The sequence below is a fragment of the Neovison vison genome, chromosome 5 (genome assembly GCF_020171115.1).
Source record: "Neovison vison isolate M4711 chromosome 5, ASM_NN_V1, whole genome shotgun sequence".
NCBI classification, from domain to species: Eukaryota; Metazoa; Chordata; class Mammalia; order Carnivora; family Mustelidae; genus Neogale; species Neogale vison.
In genome coordinates, this window is record NC_058095.1 from 36,857,125 (window position 1) to 36,864,331 (window position 7,207).

At 38.5% G+C, this 7,207-nt stretch overlaps 1 non-coding gene across 1 annotated transcript; it reads right to left on the minus strand.

The window, feature by feature from the left end:
• Positions 1 to 2,856: 2,856 nt before the first annotated feature.
• Positions 2,857 to 2,960, minus strand: LOC122908149. Its single transcript, XR_006384927.1, has one exon. It is a non-coding gene; the product is annotated as a small nucleolar RNA U13 (small nucleolar RNA).
• Positions 2,961 to 7,207: the final 4,247 nt, after the last annotated feature.

The following is a 7,207-nucleotide window of genomic DNA, read 5'->3' on the forward strand; positions in this document are numbered from 1 at the left end:
AACAGACTCCTGAGCCAGTGAAGTTGCGTGGGCCAACTCCCCATCTTGACTTCTGGCACCCTCCTGTGGCCATGGGTAGGTGTGCCTGGGCCAACACTGAATTTCAGAGTTGGTCCTCCAAAGCATCCCCAGGCTTATTAGTGCCCACCAGTGACAGTTAAAAGGAGCTGGGCAGCAATTACTTCTGCCTGGCTCCTTGCAAATCACCTTCTGCAACTTGCCAAGGGACAAATTCACCAAGGCCCCTCCTTCCTTTTGCCTATAAATGTATCTGTATCAAGACGTGCTAAGACCTACATTCTCAAAGGAAAAGCCTTTTCTGGTTTTGCACTTGGTGGGGAGATAATAGTAAGTACTAACTTAAATGAGCGCCAGATGCTGAGCTAATGATTTTCACCCATTATCACATTGAATCTTCACAACAATGCTGGGACATAGTCACCTATCTTTAATCTCCATTTTATAGAGGAGGAAATAGAGGCTTAAATGGGTTACATAGAAGTCAAGGGTAGACTTAAAGATCAAGATCTTCCTGCTGGGGCGCCTGGGTGGCTCAGTGGGTTAAGCCACTGCCTTTGGCTCAGGTCATGATCTCAGGGTCCTGGGATCGAGTCCCGCATCGGGCTCTCTGCTCAGCAGGGAGCCTGCTTCCTCCTCTCTCTCTGCCTGCCTCTCTGCCTACTTGTAATCTCTCTCTGTCAAATAAATAAATAAAATCTTTAAAAAAAAAAAAAAAGATCTTCCTGCTAACTGATGACTAAGTTTGGATTCAAAACCAGCCATGTGACTTAGGGCTCATACTTTCTAATCACTAGGACTTAAAGTCTCCGTAGAAAACTGGGATGCTCAGAGCCCATGTTTTCTATAATGCAGACAAAGATAATCTGTAGCAAGAAGAAAGAATAAAAAAAATGGGAAGAAGGTGAGAATAGAGGTAGAGGTATGGACCTAAGAGGGCTCGAGACCTAGCTTTCAGTTGTTCCTGAGGCTCAGGAACACACATGTCATTTTCCAAACCTGGTTGTTTCATCAGATACTTAAGTCCTTCCAATAAACCACCCCCTGCCGCCTTCTAGTTCCATTTGATGTGCTTTCTGCAACTCACAAAGCAGAAGTCCTACTAAAACAGGAAACAGAAGACAGTCTAGGTATTAATACTTGGAGCAGCATTAGCGATAAATGATCTCATCTATGCCAGGTTCTTTTGATTGCAAGAAACAAAGATTTGAGTCAATTTACTAGAGCCAAGTTACTCATTACTCAGAGACAAATCAAAAGAAGGGCTTAGAAGAAAACATGCGTGCACTAAAACCCGAGTAAATTGAACCACGAAGGCCTCAGGAAGAGTTGAAACTACGTCAGTAGCGCTGAGGAATAGCCACCCCCTCGCCTCTCAGGGCTTCTTGGCTTCTCGGTGAATCAGCACCACACTCTCTGGACCAGCCTTCTCAAATTACTCATCTTACAACCGGCTGCAAAAGGAGCACTCCAACCCTTGCACTTCTCTGGCCCTCCAGTTCCAGCACATACCACAACTGTAGCGCCCCTTTGTGTCTCTTATTGCAGGTTTCCAAGAGAGAAGATTTCACTTCTGCTTTTCTTTTTAGATCAAAGTACAGGAGGCATAAGTCATGGGGTGTAGTTTGTGATCAGATGTCCAAATAGCTGTGGTCATGGTTATGTGGCCTACTGCCCATCCAGTACGGTCAATGGGTAGGGATTTTACTAGAAAGGGGTGTGTGCAGGCTAGTAATAATTGGCATTTCTAATCAAGCCTACTTAAATGTAATTTGAACTCTTGCCAGTAAAAAAAAAAAAAAATTAAACACGATGCAAAGACCCATTCCCTAAAGACCCTCTCTAATTATCTCAAGTTGGCAAGAGAGTTCGCCTTCTGGTGTTCGTAAGCTTGTGTGCTATCCTCTACCTCAAAGTGCACCTTCTTCAAGTTCCCAGTCCCACCTGCACCTGCCCTAAACACTCTGCATTGAGCTAGACTACTCCACTCACTTGGGAGTCTATTAATTTTTTTCTCCCCTTAACCACACTAAAGACTTTGCTTAGTAAAGCATTTTGAAGATTTAGAAAGTGACTGTTCAGTCTGCTTAGGATTTATATCCCAAACAGATGTGCCAAGAAGTCATAGGAATCAAACTGCTGTTCTGTGAGCAGAATAATATATTAACTTGCCTTTTAGCAGTTTCGATTACACAGCTGTACAAATTGCAATGGAGTCTTCATAGCTAAAGTTGCTTTTAGCAAAAGCACATCTTCTTCAGGATGGAAGTTTTAACATAGCAGGCATCTTGAGGGGCATGCATCCTTGTAAAAGACTTATTATTTGAGAGAAATTCATCTAGGAAATTGAGATATGGTAGTACTTAACCTACCTTGAGGAATACGCTGCTTTTCATCATAATAGCTGAGCTGGATATTATTTCATGATGAAAATAAGGAGCTCCTAAATAATGGTTCCATCGTCTTACACTTTCAGTCTTTCTGAGCCTCAGTTTTCTCAACTGCTAAATCACGGTATCAGTACCCATCTTATAAGGTTGTTGTAAGGAGCCAATGAAAGCTTTATAAATAGCTTAACAAACTGTCAACCATAGTAAGTGCTTAACAAATGTTAGTTACCATAATTATTACATTTTGTTTCTCACCTTAGCAAATTAAAGTGTATTTTTTCACAGTTTCTCATTTTACCCTTTCAACCTATGGGTAGGTATGGTGCTAAGTATATCCCCATTTCATAGTACAATGAACAGAAACAGGTTAAATAATTCAGGGTAAGTAATTTTTTCCAAGATAACATAGACAGTAATTCATATCTCTGGCTTCTTTTTATTCCCCCCAGATCAGACAGGTCATGTGCAGAGGTCGTAACAAGGTTTGAGGGAGTCACATGTTACACAAATACGTGAACACCCAATCATCAAGCTTATGAACTACAAAAGGATCCCACTTCTGTGACTTCTAATTGAATATTCCTTCTGCACAGAACTGTTAAGTTCTGTGACAGGGACTTTAGTGAAAGGAGAAGGCTAATATTATATTAAAGGAAGACTCCTCCACAACTTTCATCTAAGAATTGTTACTCAGGTAGAAATATATGAACCTCTACTTCTGGCAGCCTAGAAAGCTAGATGACCTGAGGGCCCACTAGCTATGATACAAATCCTGATTTGAATCAAAACTAATATGCGCTTAAAAGTTTTGCTGGAATTTGAGTGCCTGGGTGGCTCAGTGGGTTAAGCCTCTGCCTTCAGCTCAGGTCATGATCCCAGGGTCCTGGAATCTAGTCCCGCATTGGGCTCTCTGCTCGGCAGGGAGCCTGCTTCCTCCTCTCTCTCTCTCTGCCTGCCTCTCTGCCTACTTGTGATCTCTCTCTGTCAAATAAATAAATAAAATCTTTTAAAAAAAAACGTTTTGCTGGATTTTGATGAAAGGGATCAGAAAGAAAAAAAAAGTGAGCTCAAACAAGAGCAGGGAGCAATAAGCAAACATAGAAGTCTGAGTTGTCATGGGCAAGTACCAATAACGGTCCAGATCAGGGAGACTGAGCTTGGAGGCACAGTGCAAGGTGTGGAAATCACACCTGAGATTCCTTCCTGCTTTGAGTCTGGTTTTGCAAGAGGAGCTTCAGAGATACCTCCTCAGTTGCATCTCAGACCTCCTCTCAGAATCAAATGCAACTATTCTCTACAGTAAAGCAACTCCCAATTTGGGTCCCTGGGATTTCCATAAATTTCAAGAAAATATAAGCTCACAATTTTAAAAAATCACCAACACATAAACCACCATGAGTTTAGATCAACAGAAACAACAAACAATAATTCATAAGAACTGAAGGACTGGAATTGGAGTTGTCATTTGCAGATTATTAAGTAACCTTTTATGAACCATTTAAAGAAATCAAACGTGGATCAAAATAGATCTAGAAACAAGAAACCAGAAAGATTAGTAAAAGAACCGAATATTACTTTTTGGCCTTATAGCTATAGATTTTGAAATTAACAACTCAGTAAATTAAATATGTTAAAGACAGGTTTAGTGACCTGGAGATTATATTCAAAGAAATTACCCAGAGTGCTAACACAGAGTACAGCAGACAGAAAATATGAAAGAAGGGTTAGAAGACATGGAGGGTAAAACAAGGCTTAACATGTCTAATCAGAGTTCTAGAAGTAAGGAAGAGAGAGAACAGGAGAAAGTCCATATTGAAAAAAAATAATGGCCAAGAATTTTCCTAAACTGACTAAAGATAAATCCACAGATAGAGAAAGCACAGCATATTTCAAGCATGATAAATAAAGAAAAATCCACACCAAGACATATTGCGATGAAATGGCACAATACCAAAAATGAAGACCTTAAAAATCCCAGAGAAAAAAGCCAGGGCACCTACAAAGAACAAACAGTAAGCTACCAGAAGATCTTTAAAAAAAAAAAAAAGGAATATAACAATAATCTATTAGTGCTCACAACACCCTTGGTAGTAGTTACTGTTATTATTTCTATTTTAATGAAAGGAAATTCTGGCTGAGAGAGAAAGCCCATGGTCCTACAGATATACAGCAACAAGGATGTAGCTTAGAAATGCAAGAATGAGTAGAAAAGTAGGTCATAAAACACTGCTTCAGCCATATGCAACAACATATGAATCTTAGGATGAATCTTAAAAACATAACACTGAGTGAAAAAAGCAGGTGGCAGAAAACTATATACAGAATACCATTTTTATAAAGTTCACAAACAAAACTAAATAATATATTGCTTAGAAATGCATACATGCATGATTAAATTATCTTAAAAAGCAAGAGACTAATTACTATAGACTGAATGTTTGTGTCCCCCCAAAAATTCATGTGTCGAAACCTAATGCCCAATGAGATAATATTAGGAGGTGGAGCCTATGGGAAGTGATTAGATCATGAAACCAGAGCCCTCATGAATGGGATTAGTACCCTGATAAAAGAAGCCAACACGGCTCCCAAGTAGTTCCTTCCATCACGTGAGGTTACTATGAAGAGATGGCCACGTATGAACTGGGAAGCGGGCGCTCATCAGATGTGGAAGCCCACCATGCCAGCACGCTGAATTTGGACTTCCAGCCTCCATTAATATGGGAAATAAATATTTGCTGTTTATAAGCCCTCATCTGTGGTATTTTGTTATAGGAGCCTGAACAGCCTACAACAGGACAATACACAAAATTTCAGATAGTAGTTACCGCTTCAGAGATGTAGCAGAAGAGTGGAATGAGAAGAAGCACATGTTGCAGAAAGCAAAGGCTACACTCTAATTCTTAGACTGGTGGTAGGTAACAAGTATTCATTTCATTGCTGTATGAACACGTGACTTCTATTCTTTTGCATGCATCAAATGTTACACGATAAAAATAAAATTGCCCGGCGCCTGGGTGGCTCAGTAGGTTAAGCCACTGCCTTTGGCTCAGGTCATGATCTCAGGGTCCTGGGATCGAGTCCCGCATCAGGCTCTCTGCTCAGCAGGGAGCCTGCTTCCCTCTCTCTCTCTCTCTCTGCCTGCCTCTCTGTCTACTTGTGATCTCTCTCTGTCAAATAAATAAATAAAATCTTTTAAAAAAATAAAAATAAAAAAATAAAATTGCCAAAGGACTAATTTTTAACTGGATTTTTACAATATATTTAAAAACCACTGGTTAATCCTTCTGGCTGATGGTTGAGGGATATAATCAGCCTCTAGAGTTTAATTGCCAAATTTTTCTAGTGAATCACAAAAAGCTTCCTGCATAATTAATGGAAGACAATGATGGAAGTCATTCCTGGCTTGGGATTTTAAATTCTTGGTCTTGTATTTTCTCTCCAAATAGAACAGTCTATTCACACAGCTCTAATAGGTGTGCTATTTACATCATTTGTATGGCTATCTTTACCCATGCATTTTAGATGGTAAAGAATAATTTCAATATAAGAAAAATATGTTTATAGAATACATTAGAAAAAACGTTTCACTTTGTGTTTTAGGTCACATAGTTAAGTTGGTAACAAATGAATGAAAAATCTGATGTCCTTTTTTTGGGTAGTGGGACTGTAAAATATGAATTTCAATTTAATTTAATTTAAATTTAAATTTTGTGAACCAATTTTCTCAGTTTTTTTAAGGCTTATTTATTTGGGAGAGAGAGCACACAGATGAAGGGAAGAAGAGGGAGAAAGAGTCTTAAGGATGGAGCCCGACTCAAGGTTCAATCTCAAAACCCTGAGATCATGACATAAGCTGAAACCAGGAGTCAGATGCTTAAAGGCACCCCAATTTAAAATGCTTTATACTATTCTCTGTATTTCCTGCATACTTAGTAGTTTGTAATTATCATTAAAACATCTTTAAGTTGGATAAATTATCTGGCAAAAAAATTGAGTTTTACATATTTTGGGTGGTTGTGTGTATTTAATGCCATAATAGAGATCTACATAATCTTCTCCTAATTAAAGTTCATAAACTTGACCTTCCCTCAAGAATTTCCCCCCAATCTCAACATGTCATTTTATCTCAGTACAGGAAAGTGTTTCCTAAACATAATACATGCAATTTTCCCCTCATGAATGAAAAATGAAGATTGTTTTCACAGGAGTAAACCAGCTTAGTAGTTTATTAAGTTTAATGCATTATTAACTGGAAGACATGATTTAAAAGATTTCTGTATAATTTTTCATTCCTTTGAATAGTAATACGATCTGATATTAATACTATAATTTCCTAGAAAAGTAAAAAGGATTTCCCCATAGGTAATTAAGATAAGCTCTCAAAATGCACCCCTATTGAATACGTACTCACTAATATGTCAATTTCAAATCTTCCTTTTACAGTTTTTTAAAAATTCATTCATTCATTCATTCATTCATTCATTCATTTATTCATTCATTTTAAGTAGGTTCCATGTTTGAACTCATGACTCTGAGATCAAGAGTCACATGCTCTACTGACTGAGTCAGCCAGGTGCCCCCTCATTTTTTTCAGTTTTTAAAACTGATGTTCATTAGCTTAAATATGTTTTTTAATGTAGAGTTGACTTTGGTATTTGCAAGGCATTTGTCCAAAGGCCTTTATGGTTCCTTAAATTTAAAACAAACAACAGCAGCAACAACAAAAATAAAGCTCTATGGCTTAAAACTTGGTCTACGTAGACAAAAATCAGGTTGCACAGAGAGAGGCGAAATACAAG